Source organism: Callithrix jacchus, chromosome 2, assembly GCF_049354715.1.
Source record: "Callithrix jacchus isolate 240 chromosome 2, calJac240_pri, whole genome shotgun sequence".
Lineage (NCBI taxonomy): Eukaryota > Metazoa > Chordata > Mammalia > Primates > Cebidae > Callithrix > Callithrix jacchus.
In genome coordinates, this window is record NC_133503.1 from 118524562 (window position 1) to 118542096 (window position 17535).

Sequence of the window (17535 nt, forward strand, 5' to 3'; positions counted from 1 at the left end):
AAAAAAAAAAAAAAAAAAAAAAAGAAAAGACAGTATAGAAAACCTTTGTCTTTCTGGCTCACCTAGGAATTATTGTATTATATACTTTTACTTTATTTCTATTCTTAAGACAGAGTCATGCCCTGTTACCCAGGCCTGAAGTGCAGCAGCATGATAATAACTCACTGCAACCTCTAAATCCTGGGCTCAAGGAATCCTTCTGCCTCAGCTTCCCAAGTAGGTAGGACTATAGGCAAGCACCACCATGACTGGGTACTTTTACTATTATTATTGTTGTTGTTGTTACTATTATTATTATTAATTTGTAGAGATGGGGTCTTGTTTTGTTGCCTAGGCTGGTCTTAAACTCCCAGGCTCAAGTACGCCTTTTGCCTCAGCCTCCCAAAGGGCTGGGATTACAGGTGTGAGCCATTGGATTCAGTCTTTGTAATAAATTTTTAAAGTCAAGGACTGGAAACTTATCATATTTGTTAGAGGTCATAAACAGCACTCACATGCAGTCTAATGGAATATATCCAAGAGGTTCTGATTCGATTTTCATTTTTAAAAATGTATTATTCAATTTTTAAAAAGTTTTAGAAGTCACTAGTAAAAGGCACTTAGTCCTATGGAAGAAGACATTAAAGCAAATTTGCCATCAGAGATTACCTAGCAGAACTATAAATCATGGTCACTTAGTGATGTATCTATAACTACTTAGTTAGCATGACAAAATTGGATAGTGATGAGATGATTTATGAGGTATAGAGAAAGAGAACCCCTCAAGGGGAATATTCAAAGATACCAAAATATTTGAACATAAAAAGAATGTTTTACTTTTCTTAATATCAATTCAGATCTATATGAGGGAGAAAAATCAACCCAGTGGGTACTTTAAGCATAATTTTATGGAGTTAAATATGAAAGCTAAAAAATTAAAATGGTTCTAAGAAGATGATAAACAAGAATAAAAATGCTTTCAGTACAATAAATACAGGATATAAACTCTTTTCCCTCCTCCAAAATAAAAAATCTAATCTAACAGAATATTAAAATCAGCATATTTTTAACAGATAAAAGATGGGTTTGTAGCCCTTGTTTAAACTCAAGCTTCATAATCTATTCATTTTTAATCTTTGTAATATTTAACTTCTCTGAACTTTAATTTACTCATTTGTAATGCAGGGTTTAAAACACCTATTGCTTAGGGCTGTTCTGAAAATGAAACAACTTATCAAATATAAACTTGAGAAACAGAATATCAACAATTCACATTTGGTTTTTCTGTTGAAATGGCTTGAATTTTACCACAACTTCTGTTTTAAAAATAAGTGGAGGGCTGGGTGCAGTGGCTCATGCCTGTAATCTCAACACTTTAGGAGGCCAACGAGGATGGATCACCTGAGGTCAAGGGTTTGTGAACAGCCTGGACAACAGGTGAAACCCCGTATCTACTAAAAATTATTTTAAAGATTAGCTGGGCATAGTGGCATGTGCCTGTTGTCCCAGCTACTTGGGAGACTGAGGCACGAGAATCTCTTGAACCTGTGAGGCAGAGGTTAGAGTGAACGGAGATCGCATCACTGCACTCCAGCCTGGAAGACAGTGGGAGGCTCAGTCTCAATCAATCAATCAATCAGTCAATCAATGGAGGTAAGAATATAAGTGTATTGAGTTACCTAAATGAAATATACGCCTATCAGTACCACTGAAATTCATACAATTAGATGGCAGACTAAACAACTGATTTTTTGTTCAATACATTGTTTTGTTTCCCTTACTCTGTTAAAACATAGTGGAATTAAGGCAAGAAAAACTTTCAAACATCTCTCTACATAGAAAACTATTGTATAAAGAACTCAATATGGTCAAGAATTCTGGGAAGAGGCTGATTTTAGACAATTCAGAAGTTGTCTCTGGTCTAGTCAACAACAATGGCAAACATTCATTAAGGTCTACATGCCTCACAATATTCAAAGCCTGTTAAATGCCCTGATTAAATGGAATCACTAATAAGAGAGTAATCATTAATAAGATGGTAATCATTAATAAGATAGCATTGTTATTCTAATCACTCATAAGATAGTAATATGCTCATTTCTGGTGGTCAAGGTAAAGTTACATGGCTTCTGGGATAATGTCCTGCCAGAGTTAGAATTATATGTATCTAGAAACAAACAAACACATATCCAAATAAACAAATAAATGTATGAATACATAAACATACAAAAGAAAAAAGGTAATTAGATGTACACTTTCAGAAAGGGGCAGATTTATGGCTAATGAAGTCTGCTTAGAGTCTGTAGGGTTCCCCTCTTTTTGAAGCTTTTTACTCAGTTTTCTTTCTGGCACTAAGATGTGTTTTTAGGTATCCAACCAAAATGTCTTCCAGGACCCTGGGACAGAATGGGACTCAGGCAGGAAGACGCAACCACAGGCAGTCTCCTCTTGAATAGAAGGATCCAGTTATGGCCCCATGAGGAAAATGCACACCTTTGTTTTGTTTTATTTTGGATGGCCTTAATTTCAACCCATTACTTCTAAATAGTTGACTATAATTCTAAAGCATCTTTCTGCCCCTCCCATTTCTACTTGTACAAAAGAGCTCCTTCTCCAGCCTAGTACTTATGAAACAAGAATATCTTCTGAGACAACCAAGCCATGACTTTCCACATCTTGGAAATTTTGAATTGTGAGAAAAGAAGTCTGTATACTGGGACTAAGTTGGGAAAGAAATTAAGATACATTCTGCCGATTCCTACTCCTCTTTTTTGAAGTTGTAAAACTTTTATTTTATTCAACTAAGTGGAACTTTCTCTTCAATATCAAAAAATAGTGGGTAGGTTTATTTCCATATCTTTTAAGAAGTATGGTTTTTATCCTTCCTTCAACTCTATTTTAATTACTAAAAACTGACAATCTCCAAACATAGCACAGAATTAAAGAATAAGTGTTGCTTTTTCACAGAATGTGTGCTAGTTTGCTGATACCATTTACAGATAAGTGCAGTAGTACTAACACAGCAGAGTCACTGTGTAATACGGCCAGGTTGGTGGCCATCAAAGGGCATGGAAAGAATCCCAACATCAAGGAAGCTGTGGCCTCTTTCTTTGTAAAGTCCTTTAAAAGAAGAAAAATAGTATATTCTAACATATCATGTAACTATAACTGATGGAATGAAGTTTTGATTTTGACACTGCATGTAGACTTTTTTTTGAGCTGGATTAATTTTAATTCTTTTAAATATATACTGAAAATATTCATTTCCACTATAATATACTATTGTTTTAAAATCATCCCTTTAAAATAAATACTTTAGTTTAAAGAACATAAAGATAGTATTCAGAAAGGGCAATACTTCATAAATCTGAGTAGAATTTAGAAAATGTTGGTCTAGTTAAGTACCATCTCCAGGATTGGACTGGAAACTTTAAACTCTGTTCTTTGAAAATCTTAGGCTACAAGCAGATAGACTAACCCAGCAACTAGTTTCAGATTCAAAGGACAGAGAACCAACCGTATTTTTGCTGCATTTTTCCAACATGCAGACTTTTACATGTTAGTAGCTACAGAGCAATGCCAGTTTTTTTCATTTAACTCTTGTAATACATAAACACACAATCCAAATGGTAGGAATATATATTTACCTTGTCTATGCAAACAGAATTTAACATTTTAGCACTTTATTTGTCTTGATTTAACTCATGAAGATAGTTCACATTTGTTTGGGGGACAGCAAAAACATCCTGGGAAACAGGAAAGGTCTTTATTTTTCATAAGTGGATTCCAGTAGCAGACATTTATCATTTTATCTGCACTAAAATCTTTTCCCTATCTATGTCCCTGTGGGTCTGTGGAGTTGAGCCCTTACACCATAATCAGCATCACTGATGGGTAGAGAGGTAAGAATTACCTAAGGTCTGGACAATTCCAATGCTCCCTCATCTTCATCATTGGGAGTATTTCAGATATGTATCTAAGAAAGTTATTTAATTTCTCATTTCAATTTACTAACCACTATCACTGAGTTGATGTACAAATTAAATAACCTTAGAAAGTGAATATTCAAAAATGCTTAGAACAATGCCTGAAACACTTCCTAAGCATCTTATACATGTTAGCAATTAATATTATCTCTAAATTGATAGGATTTGCGTTTTGGTTAGCAGCCTTTTATTGTGCCCAACATAAAGAGGACGTTTTGAAACACCTGATTCACACTTATGAGAGTCAATTAATTTCTTCTTATGCATTGATTTAAAGATAATACAAATATAGTTCTTTCTCATGAGACTAACAGGTTCTCTACTCACACACACTTAACAATTTGTTTTCATTTTGTACTATGATCCAACAATGTTGTTTAGACATTTTGTTTCTGAATAATGATTATGTTTATTTGAACATTATGATATATATTAGAACATTATATGAGTATTTATTATATGTAAATTACATATATATATATATACATATATATGTAGCACATACCAACTGCAGGGATTTTTCTTTGATTACTGTATGATTACTGTATATTATAGTAGGAGACTCATGCTGCATTTTGCTGAAATAAACAATAGTTGATAGTGATTCTTCACATGATCAGAGCAATAAAATAAATTATTTTTCTGTAGACAAATACTTGAAGACAACATTAAAAGTGAAAAAATAAACATTTCCTGACTTGAGTGGCAGGATTTCAGGTTAATATTTTCCTTTAAAACTAATGTTACATAATAACTTTTGTTGTAGCTAACAAAAGTCTGAGAAGAAAAAGTATCATTTGTAGATATATGCATTTTTCTAACACTACACCTCTACTTGTGATAATACGTTTGCTTAAAATACCCACTTTTTTCCTCCTTGCTTCTTAAAATACCATTCATCTTTCAGAGCCTGCCTCAAATCCCACTTCAATAAAGATCTCTCCGACTCCTCAACCTGAAATGAATTCTCCTAGCTCTGAGCTCCGCTGAAATTCTTGTCTGCACAGTGTATTTAGAAATTAATCATGCATTGTCTTGAAGTAGTGAAAAAAAGATCCTGGGCTTCCGAAGTCAGACAGATTCAGGATGAATCTTGACTCTACTACAAAGAGCTGCAAGGACCTTGGGCAAGTTATTTGTTTTGTAATAAAAATAGTAATGACCTGATCTACACCATACGCTAGGTATAGTTTAAATGCTTTACATGTATTATCTCACTTAATCCACATAGTGACCCAATAAAATAGGTATTGTTATGAATCCATTTGTATAAGAAATGGCATTGGACACACAATGTGCTTATTTGTATATCTGTATGTATACATTAAAGTATCTAAGGCCACATTGTAAGTAAGTAGGACAAACAGGATTCAAATCCTGGGACCTGACTGTAGACTCCATGTTCTTATGCAGTGTACTATATTGCCTCTAAATTTGCTAGCAGGTCATGATGGCTAGCAAACTCATAGGCCTATGAAGTGGGTGAAATTAAAAATATATATATAAAGTGCATGGCACAGAGTAGGTGTATTACAAATGCTATTTACTATATGTCCCCTGCCTTCTTTCCCATTTATTGCTGTTTTGAACTGCGACTTATATCTGCAGTATACATTATAATAAGCCAGGTAAGCACAAATTGTTTCAATACACTGTGGCAAAATCTGGAAGGCAAGGACTTGATTGTAGTCGTGTTAGTATTCCCAATATTTTGTACTGTGTAGAATAACTGGAACTGTAGGCTTTCAGTCAGTGCTTATTGAATTTTTGTGATAATAGACTTTATTTTTAACTTGATTTACTCTAGAGAAAGTTTTTGGGAAAGGGATTCCTAGTAATAGTCTCTTCCAGGAATAATCCAAACATCAGCATTTCCTAAAGTGTGCTCTGTACAGCAAGACGCTCTGTGGGGAAAAAGTGGACCTGGGCCAAATATATTTGGGAACTATGGCATATTTTCATCTCATTCTGGAAAATCACAGCTTGCATTAGCATATTTATTAATGTATATTTATTGAGTACCCCACACTTAATATATGGGGGTAACTAAGATAGAAACAATTTAAGCCCTTGTGATTTTATGTCTATCCAGACTCTGATAAGTCTTGCAATATAGAAATAGGTTTTACCTTGTTCAGACCAATAGATTTCAGTATATTTGATCAAAATTCCTTTTTTACACAGCATTTCAGACACACATTTTGACAAATAGTGCCTATCAGTGTTACCCAGATGCTTTTTTTCCTCTCCTAACCCAAGTTTAACCTTTGTAATACTTCTGATTTTTGTGTTAAATAAATAAAAGGACAATCGAATAGCTAATGTTCATATTATTTAATCAAATATTAAAATAAATTGCTAGAAATGTTTAAATTGCAATTCCACTTGGTAGATACTTCATATAGTTAAAATCTTATACAATCAATGTTAAAGAACTGAAAATAAGTTGAGGCAAAAGCAAAACATCACTGAAAATTCCTCCTAGAGGGAGAAATGAGCAATTTGTAAACACAAACTTATAGATTTGCTGTTGCTAAATTAATGCCTGCCAGATGTTATATAGTTTGGTCAGACTCATATGCCAGCCTTTGCCATGACACTGTAACCTATTTTCTATTTACTAGTCTAAAATCTCTTCCTTAGACTGAAATGCAAAAATTAGACATATTTTAAAAAAACAATGACCACTTTCCTGTCACATGTAGGTATTTTCCTGTCACATGTAGGTATTTATTTAGGTGAAGAGGAAAAGCTGGCCTAAAATACCCGGTCTGATCCATTGTTTCAATTCTTTTCTGTTTACTCTAATGTATTTTTCATAACTTCTAGCCAAAAAAAAAATTATTTTATCCACTGAATTTATTTTGACACGTCATACTTTTTTTTTTTTTTTTTTTGAGACGGAGTTTCGCTCTTGCTACCCAGGCTGGAGTGCAATGGCGCGATCTCGGCTCACCGCAATCTCCGCCTCCTGGGTTCAGGCAATTCTCCTGCCTCAGCCTCCCGAGCAGCTGGGATTACAGGCATGCATCACCGTGCCCAGCTAAGTTTTTTTGTAATTTTAGTAGAGACGGGGTTTCACCATGTTGACCAAGATGGTCTCGATCTGTTGACCTCGTGATCCACCCGTCTCGGCCTCCCAAGACACGTCATACTTTTAACTACCTGTTTTATATTGACAGTTTCTCTCTCTTCGGTATTAGTGGCTTTTCATGCATAATTTCCATCTACTTCCATGGATATTTATTCTACTCACCCTTCAATACTACCCCTTCGCTATTCTCACCTTCTCACTGTGGGTATTACCCAGGATTTAATTAGGAAATCTTTTCTGCATAGTATTTCCGTACTTATCTCTGTATCAACGGGGATTAAGTCAGCACCTCAGACACCCCGGGGACTTATCATGGGTCTATCAATCCTAAATGGAACTCTAGCCTGTTTGAATTTCTTTTCAAAATATTCATGTTTGCAATAGGGACCATATCTAATTTATTACCTTTTTATTAATAGAAACTTAACGCCTAGAGAGCCAATGCACACTCAATAAACATATGTTAAATCAGTAAATGAAACCAATCAGTTTTACTCATTTAGAAATATAAATTTGCCTATATCTTGCCCCAGAATTTACCTTTAGGACAGTATACAGAAGTATCTGTAATAGTTGATTCATCAAATCACAATCACTGCTCAGGCAATTTCTTGAATATTTTCTTTTTCACATCTGTATTTATTACTCTCGTATGCAATTATTTATATTAACATTTTATTAATAATTTGTCATTTCATAACTAAACATAGAAGTAAAATAAATATATGTATTTTGAGGTCCAAATTTCTAGATGAACATATGAGACAAATACATATTTTGTTCAGTCATTCTTTATGTATAATTTGATCTCTCAAACTTTTTAAATTACAATCGAGGTCACATTTTTAAAAATTCTTTAAAGGTAGGAATAGTGTCACAGTTTAGCAAATACAGTATTTAGCTTTTTGCTGTTTACATAGTTGATGCCCAATAAATACTCTAATCTAATTAATGATCAACATTATGGTTTATTAAGACCTTGTAAGTCATTTTGCATTATTTTTCAGATTGAATCAATTCTAAAATATTACAAAGTCAGGGTTCAGTACTTCTTGACTCTGCTTGACATGGTGGACTCCTCATTCTTTCTCCTAGCTGTTAATTAACTATAATTCCAACTCTAAATAAGAAAAAACCTTAAAACTTAATTTTTCTTTATTACTTCCTCTACTAAAAAGTTCCCTATATTATCTCATTTCCTGAAAGCCAGTTCTCTGCAATATGAGAATCATGAGGCTCAGTTCTCTACTATCCCCAGGTGCATGGAGATACTGTGCACTGCTATTTTATATACATAAATACTTACTTAGGCTAAAACATAACTGAAGCACAATTAAGAAGCTAATACATGAGTTAAACAATTGTGTCAGCTAGCTGAAAATGTTGAACAGATTCTTCTCTCTAGAATCTTTTCATTATTTAGCATGTTATTTCTACCATGAAGTGAGATTCAGATATGAAAGGATTAACTGGAATGAACACAGTTAGTGAAAGACAAATGCCAAGTTCACATTATGCCAATTGTAAATCATGATTTTTGTCCAAAGAGAACATTGATTTTTGCCAATAATTACTTATTAATTTAAAAAGAATCACAGATTCATTCATGAGGATTACAAATTCTGTTGTCTGAAACTTAACCACTAAATCCAATTAAAATAAAATTGGATTAGAATATTGTAACATGGAATCAATTGAACCAAATATACAGGTGCCTTGTTTATCCAACTGGAAATCTGAAAATTGAAAAAAAAATACTTGGCACCTCTTTATGTTTAGTTCTAAACTATACATCATGTTTAGAATGCATCAGTATTGCATAAGTTATAACTGATCCCTGTTTAGTCTCTTCTCTAGCCTTCTAGAAGTTCCTGGATGGATAAAAAATCTCTATTAATACTTGTAGCATTTGAGAACTGTCATGCAATGTACAAAATAGTGACTACATTTGTTACTCATTATCTGATACTTTATAGCTATGCATTTTTCATATCCTTCTAGCTTCATGTTACCCCAGCTGCCCTGGAATACATCTTGGTTCAAATCAGGGCCAGCCAAACATAAATAAATAAATGAAATTGAACAAGTAGCTCTTGGAGGACCTTTTCCATGATGTATAGAAAACCCTTATCTTGTTGAAAAATTATCTCATTTTTAGGAAGGTTGTAATCTAGTAGGTATTGGTTAAAGGTGTGGTTGATTAATACTAGTAAATAATACAAATTGTTTATACTTTAAATTAGTTGTTGGATATCAACAGTTCTTGGGCATAGAAAGACCAGAATACTCATAAATTATATGAGTTTCATAGAGCAATAGAAGCTAAGCTCTTAGCTGTTTTGTTCTGCTTTGGACATTATGTTCTGAATTATCAAAGTCATTTTTATTCTATTGAGAAATAAACTAAATTACATCTCATAGAAGTTTCTCATTGACTTCACTTGAAAAAAATAATCTTTCTACTGTAATGCTTCATTATTGATATTTCAAATACATTTTTCTAAAAGATAGGTGAGTTTAGAGTAAGGTCTTAAATTGGGATAAATTAGAGAATGAGGTCTACTAGGCAATGAGTTGGTTCCGTTTGCACTCTTGTTTTCACCATGACACCAATTGTAACAATATTTACCTGCAAGACACACTCCCTCAGTGTTTTGTATTTCCCAGACTTTACTCCAGCTAATTCATCAACTTTTCTTATTCAAGAAAAAAAATATTATAAAGTAAGTGAGGGTAACTTACTTTATAATATTTTTATTTAGGTAAATAATAATATTATTTATTTAGATAACTCCCTAAAATACATCACTCACAAATTTTTATATTTTAGTTTGTATTAATCATAAACAACTTGGAGGCAGACCTTACATGACATTTTGCCACATGGTTTTAAACTGCTAATATAATGTATCTGTGCTCTAAGTGAGTTGAACTTTTTTGAAATTAAAATAAGTTATTCTAATATTTGAATCAAAATGGTGCCCATGTTAAACTAATGTTTGTGTTGAACTTTGATTGGCTCCTGTGTAGAAACGGGCCTGACTCCTTCCAGTTCTATTAAAGATTATCCAAAGTAGTTTCTTATCTCAACAACTAAATTAGAACTATACATGCTTTCTCACATTTTAATAACTTCCAGATGGTGGAAAAACTAAAATAAAACTAAGAATTCAACAAAAGTGTGGGAAAATATTAGCATAGTACAAAAGACTAAGAACACTAAGGAAGTTATTTTCAAACTAGTTTTTCCTTGCTTTAAAAAATGCCACTGGCAAGAATAATGATGCTTCCATAATGTTACTAGAGTGCTATATTTGTAAAGCAGCATGTAAGCCTCATAAAAGGGTAATGAGTTCCTTAAGTGATAGTAAAATAAGCTTTCATGTAGAGATATGCTGAGGTACTACTGTTCATGGGCAGCATTACCTATTTTGTATTGCAATTTTCACTAACACAAAAAAAGGAATTGCAGTAATGGTCACATTTTCCTTCCTGTGACATTAAAAAAAAGACTCTAATGGAGTTCAACTAAGTAGACAAAATGATAAAATCTTATATAAAATTTATGCCTACTCGGTCATTCTTCTTTATATAACTATATTATTTGAATAGACTAGGATTTCATTCCTCTATCTGATCATAGAATGACTTTCAGATAACTATTTTCAGTTGTTTGTTCTCTTCTAGATTTATCAATTTTTGCAGTCTCATGAAATATGCATCATTTTTTGACATTTATATTAAATAACACTTGTCTTTTTCCCTTCCATGTTTATGTGTAAAATAATAGTCAATAAAAGGAATCATTCAGTATTAGTAATTTTTTTTAATATAAAACAATCTAAGAAAGTTCAAAAAGTCCCTCAATCTACCTCTTTCTTTACAACAGAAAAATCTTGTCTTATCATGTAATTGAAATCCCTTAGGAATGAAAATTTCACAGTAACTTCTATTGGCTAATTGCTTATAAGAAGTCTATTCTCTCCTCTCTCACTATTCTTAATTGGATTTCTTGCTCTTTAACAGCAATAGGCAATAGATGCTCACAGAATCCAGCAATCCCCAGTAAGTGGCAGGTAGATGAAATATCTTAACATTTTGTTATATTAATTTTGTCAAAGCAACATGTTAGACTAAGGGGAGAGATTATATCTATGAAGTTTGTGAGCATGATTCTAAAATATTCAAATTGAAATTATGACTTGTGAGACAGAATTTTAAAAGGAAATATCTTTGGAGGATGGACTGCAAATAAATATGTAGATGACTGTGGTGAAGAAAAGCTCTCCTTCTACAGTATATTTCCCAAGGAAAAGCACAACCTAAAAATCTAGAGAATAGAACTTTCTGAGGTTTCATAAAAAAGCTTATCACACTAGCTCCAAACTATTGAAGTGACATATATAAACTCTTTCCATAAGTTAAATCAAGTCAAATAAAAGTGCTAAAATGCTAAAATCTGTTTGCATTGGACAGGGTAAATGTATATTCCTACCATTTAGATACATACTTTGTTTAATAGAAGAGTTAAATGAAAAAGTTGGCATTGCTCTGTAGCTACAAAAGTATAAAAGTCTGTGCATGTTTGAAAAATAGCAACATAAAGGCAGCTTTTTAATCCTTGAATCTGAAACTATATGTTGGGCTGGGCTATCTGCTCAGCCTGAGAGCAACTGATTTCTCAGCACAGTCTCAGGCTAGAGGATCATGTGTTGCATTTTTAAAAAGTTTATATTTTCTGTATTTTCCAAATTTCATATAATTAAAAAAATTAAAACTAACCAATGAATTTTCAACTAAATGGCTCTACCTTTCATAGGAGAAAGGCAGACAATAAGACACTGACTTTAAGTTCTGGATTTTTACGGGGAAAAAAGTCTACATTTTTGGATGTAATCACAGTTCATAATGATATTCAAAGCAAATTCTAACACCTTCTAGAAAAAAATTGTCAACCAATTTCTCAATAAATTAAATATTTTAAACATACAGATTATTGATAACAAATATAAAAACAGTTTAAAACAGCATTTAAAAACAAAAAAAAATTGAAACAACACAAACATTCTGTAATGAACAAGACATTATTCTAAACAAAATTAATTAATTTAAAAAACAGATATTCAGTTTCAAAAATAAGCCAGTAAGGAATTTTGTCTTAGAGAAAAAATGACTAAATTACTATTTAGCAATCATTCTGACAATAGGGGGAGCAGATAAAAATTACAAGATCCTTATCACCAATATTACTTTTATTCATTCACGCATTTAATATTCATTTATGAAACTATTATTTGGGTAAGCAACCATATATAGAAATATGCAAGTGTTAGTATAATATTTTAAAATACTATTTGACAATATTTATTACTGTAATTTTTATTATCTTGATTCTTCCCCAAAGGAGCAAACACCTAGATTGTCACATATCAATTACCTAAGTGTGATTTGAAAAATTCTAAGATAGATCCATGATCTTCATGCCCTGGTGTTACTCTAATGAGTATGTTATGTTACATGGAAAATAAATTTTTGCAAATATCATTAAGGTGATCATTTAGTTACCCTTAAAATAGGGAGCTGATCAGGGTGGTTCTAACCTAATCACCTGAACTGTGTAAAAGCACAGAGCTTTCTTCAGTTGATAACAGAAGAGGAAGCCAGAAATTGAAAGCATGAGGATAATTTGGTGCATTGTTGCTGGTTAGAAAATGGAGGCTATTTTGTGGAAAGAACTTGAAAGAGACTCCTAGAAACAGAGAGCAATCCGGAGCCAGTAATCAGAAAGGAATTAGGAACTTTAGTCTATAGCTGCATGAAACTGGATTCTGTAACAATAAAAAAGACTTTGGAAATAAAGTGTTTACCAGAGCCTCCAAATAAGAGCTCAGCCTGGTTGACATCCTGATTTTGACTTTGTGGGATCCCAAACAGAGAATACAGTGAAGCAGTGAATTGGCTTCAGACCTATGGAGTTTTGAGCTAATAAACGGGTTTTGATTTAAGCTGCTAAATTTGTGGTAATTTGTAACACTCAATAAAAGAAATTCTAAAAATCACAACATTAGGATAAAGTTGCCATATTAGAAGCTGAGAAAAGAATTTTAAATTTGGAAACCTTAGACCCTTAGGAGTCTTGGGCCTCAATGAATACATAATTAGGCAAGCTTAAGCTTCTAAGCTCCCAATCTTCCCAGGATGAGATCAGATAAAGTTTCTTATGAGCTGGGAAAGGAGGTTCATAAGGGCAGTGGTAATAATGAGTCTCGTATCCAGATGGTAATGCATTACTAAGAAAAAGGTATGGCATCTTTTCCTTCTCTAAGATTTGCCTGAAAAGAGGAGCTTAACAAACCCAGCTTTTGGGATCTGAACCACAGAGATTGGTATTATCTTTCCTGGGGAAAAAAAAAAAAAACAGAATAGTTAGTTGGTAATAATGACAAAGCATGTCAAATAACTATTAATATTTTAACTCTTTATATGTCAGGCACTGATGTAAATTAAAACCTCATTAAAACTCTGTAAAAGGTCAAACTATAATTTCTGCCTATTTTACACATGGAAAATGCAAAGGAAAACAATTTTCAAATCTTCTCAGCAAATAACTACAGAATGTAGAATGTGAATTCTAATAGTCTGGCTCCTTAGTTTATGCTTTTATCCATTAACCTAAGACTTCAAGAAAGTAGGAACAAACAAATAAAAAACCAGCAGAGAAATGTGTTTTCATGTTTTTAGGCAGAAGATCGAGGGACAGCCTGTCACGCAACTGTTGCCCCCATCACAATACACACATTTCTAGATGGCATGGGGAAAATACTTCTTGTGTCCAAATGTGTAAGCAGTGAAGGATTCCAGATGGATGGCCTCGGCATTTTCCCAATATGCCATATATGGCAGGATGAGCAAGATGGCAAGATCATTCTGAAAGGGGCAAAGACAACAGAGAACTAGACCTAAAAGTATCTTAAAATCAGGAAAATAGACAAGGCAATCTCCAGATGTTGAGCTTATTCTGCCCCTGTCCTACTCCACCAAAACAAATGATACTCTTTTTTAAATTTAATTTTATTTTCTAAGACAGGGTCTTAGTCTGTCACCCAGGTTGGAGTGCAGTGTCACGAACTCAGCTCACTGCAATCTCTGCCTCCTAGGTTCAAGTGATTCTCCTACCTCAGCCTCCCTAGTAGCTAGTACAAGCATGCACTACCACACCCAGCTGATTTTTGTATTTTTATAGAGACGGGGTTTCACCATGTGAGTCTCAAATCGTATGCTGAAATTGATATACATAAGATCTTTTACAAATAGCATGATTTCTTTATTATTTTTATTAGATATTTTGCACAAGTTAGAGATTTTTTAACTTATATTCATTATATTAACTTTCTGAAAATAATCTCCCTGGATTAAATAATAATAGATTTTACATTATGTATATGGTTCAATTATATAACTATGATTGGTTGACCAAATATCATAGATTGGTCTAGAATATGGGAAATAATCTGGAAAAGCTAAATAAATAACTATCCAAATTCATCAGAATTGCTTTGCTATAAAAGTAGAATTTTCATCTACTTACATGCATTATGATTTTTTTAGCTACATATTTATTTGAAATTATATGTAATATGTATACTTTTAAAAAATTTTAATCTTATTTTTGTATATCTGTCATCAGAGAAACAAACAAAAGTTTTTATTGGAAAGACCAAATAGAAAGTTCAAATAGAAAGTGTGTTACATTTATACTTCTGTTTAAGGGACCAGTTAAAAATGAGAACATCATATATTAACTTCATGTAATGATAAATGACGCCAGAATGTTTCTTACATTTAGTTTTAAAGTGAAACCTAGAAATTTTAGTTAGATCTAAACTTAGCTGTGTCTCCTCAGATTCATCACTTGCTACCATATGCTGTGTTTCTGATTACAATTCTCATAATCTGTGGAGTGGCTACAGATGTCTGCTTTTAAATAAAAACAACGATCAGTTTTCTAAAGAATGGACATGGGCCACATTTCTAATTTCAAGTTAGAAAATTTGTTCCATTTTACAGGTTTATTTTTGCACCTGCAGCCTCCTAACAAGATTTTCAGTCCCTGACTGTTCTAGACAGTTCTTTTTTATCGTTTTTCCAATTTCAAGTAATATTTTTTAAAGATCTATCCTGAGGCTACGTTATAAAATTTTATGCTAAAGTTACTTTCACTCATTTGAAAAAACATTTTGAGTATATTAAGTGAATTTATAATTTCTTTCATTTTGATAATGGGTAATCTGAAAGCATTTTCACTCTCAATAGATTCTATGTGAATCTATCATAGAATACGAAGAGTAGATTTTATGTTTTTATATTCGTTCTAGACATTCTTGGAAATTTGATCCTACAAGTTATGAATTTTTATTGAATAATTCAGTGATTGTTATTGAATAATTCATCCAATTTACAGATAAAGAAACTAAGTCTCGTAAAAATTAAGAGGATTGAGTCACAACACTAATGAGTGGGAGATTTAGAGCTGGAGCTAGAAATTTGTATGTACTCAATTCAGTCAGTCATCACCTCTCATTGATAAAGAAGTTGTACCTAGGCTTTTTAAATAGTGTTATCCAACACAGACATGTTTTGCATTTTCATTTTCAGGTTTCCAAACACTTTAATTATTTGCCTACATTTAACCACTTGAAGTTTCATTGGATAGGAAATGGTGCTCTATTCTATAAAAAATGTGCACACATATGTACGTATATGTGTAGATATTCCTCAGTAAATAATGTTATGAATCTTTCCAAAGCTTAAATCTCAGAGAGTGTGATTCACACACCCATTTATATATAGAAGTTTAATGAAAGCGATATTTCTGGGTACTGCCATATCCATTTCTAAATACTTCAATTTAGCCTGTTTTTTTTTTTTTGAATCCTGCATAGTAGTCACTTATTAACAATTGATTTAGGACTTTCCATTCCTCCTCTCTCTCTTTCTCTGTAAAGTATCTCCTTATTTTTAATTTCTTTCCAAGGAATGTATTTTTCTTGTGGAAATTTCGAATTCATGTATTCTGGATTGTTGAATAAAACAGGCAAATATTGAGTCCAGAGGTAATATACTAACTGCCTCAATTAGAGGGCACATTTGATAATCAAACTTCATGATAAATTAAGAAATATTTAAGTAGCATAAAAATAATGTGGTTTCTTTCCAGTATTACTGATATTCTTTGATAATATCTTAGAAATATCATGTAGCTGAAAATATAAAAATCCACGACATAGTAAACGTAGGGTTTTCAAAAGTCAGGTTCACATAATTCTTTATAACTTAAATAAAGTCCCACTGGTATAGAAAATTGCTAAATTCACTAGATACCTGTGCCTCAAACATTTTGCTGTGCCTCAAACATTTTGCTTTTCATTAATTATTCATTCAAAAACCAAAATGGAGCACTGGCTCTGTGCCAGGTTTTTACTCTATGAAAGTTATGCTGTTACTCCTATGGAAGAGCTCTTAGCATGGTGATCATTGTTACTATAAATGCATTGTTATGATAATAAATAGAACTGACAGTAGTGCTTTTGTAAGTTTTTCCTACTTGCTTATTGCTCACATGCCTTTCTTCTTCACTTATTTAAAGACATAAAGAGGCAATGAATTTGCAAATTTGTAATAATCATTATTATTTTATCAATTTCTTAATTAGAACCACATTCATTGTAGGATTTCTTTTCTATCATACATTTGTTTTATCAGCTGGTTAAATGGTAGTTTGGAGGAAAAGATAGCATATCTTTAATTGTGTCATTTAAAAAGCAATGTGTGAGGTTTATTGATAAAAATAAGAGGCCATAATGCTCAATACAAGTTATTGATATTTTCCCCTATTGGGAGATTTAAGTCTTCAGAATCTTCCTTACAGGACTTTCATTTCATTAACATGAGAATGATGACTATAATGATGAAAGTAAGTAGATAGATAAATAGATATTATATGTATTTAGAATATAAAAGTATATAAAGTTATTTAACATTGAAACATTAATTAATAATCAATACATCATTATAGCAAAATTAGAAATACCTCAGGAATGTAAAAATAATTTAACATTAGGAAATATGTCTATTTGTTTTTCTTCATGCTAAACAAATTAAAGAAGATTATGGAAAAAACATATTCAGTATAATTCAATATCCATTAATAATAAAACTCTTAGCAAACTAGCTATACAAGGAAATTTCTTAAACTCAAGAAAGCTGTAATTTCAGGTATCATTTTTAATTATGGCCTTTTCTTCAAAATCAGAATTAAGAAAAAGGAAACTCATTATAACAGCTTCTATTCAATATTCAAGCAAAAAGTCCTAGTGTATAAGTAGAAAGTAAGAAATATATTTCTGTATTTGGAAATTATATAAATGAAACAGATAAATTATAAGACTGATCATGGATTTTATTTCTAGGCACAAA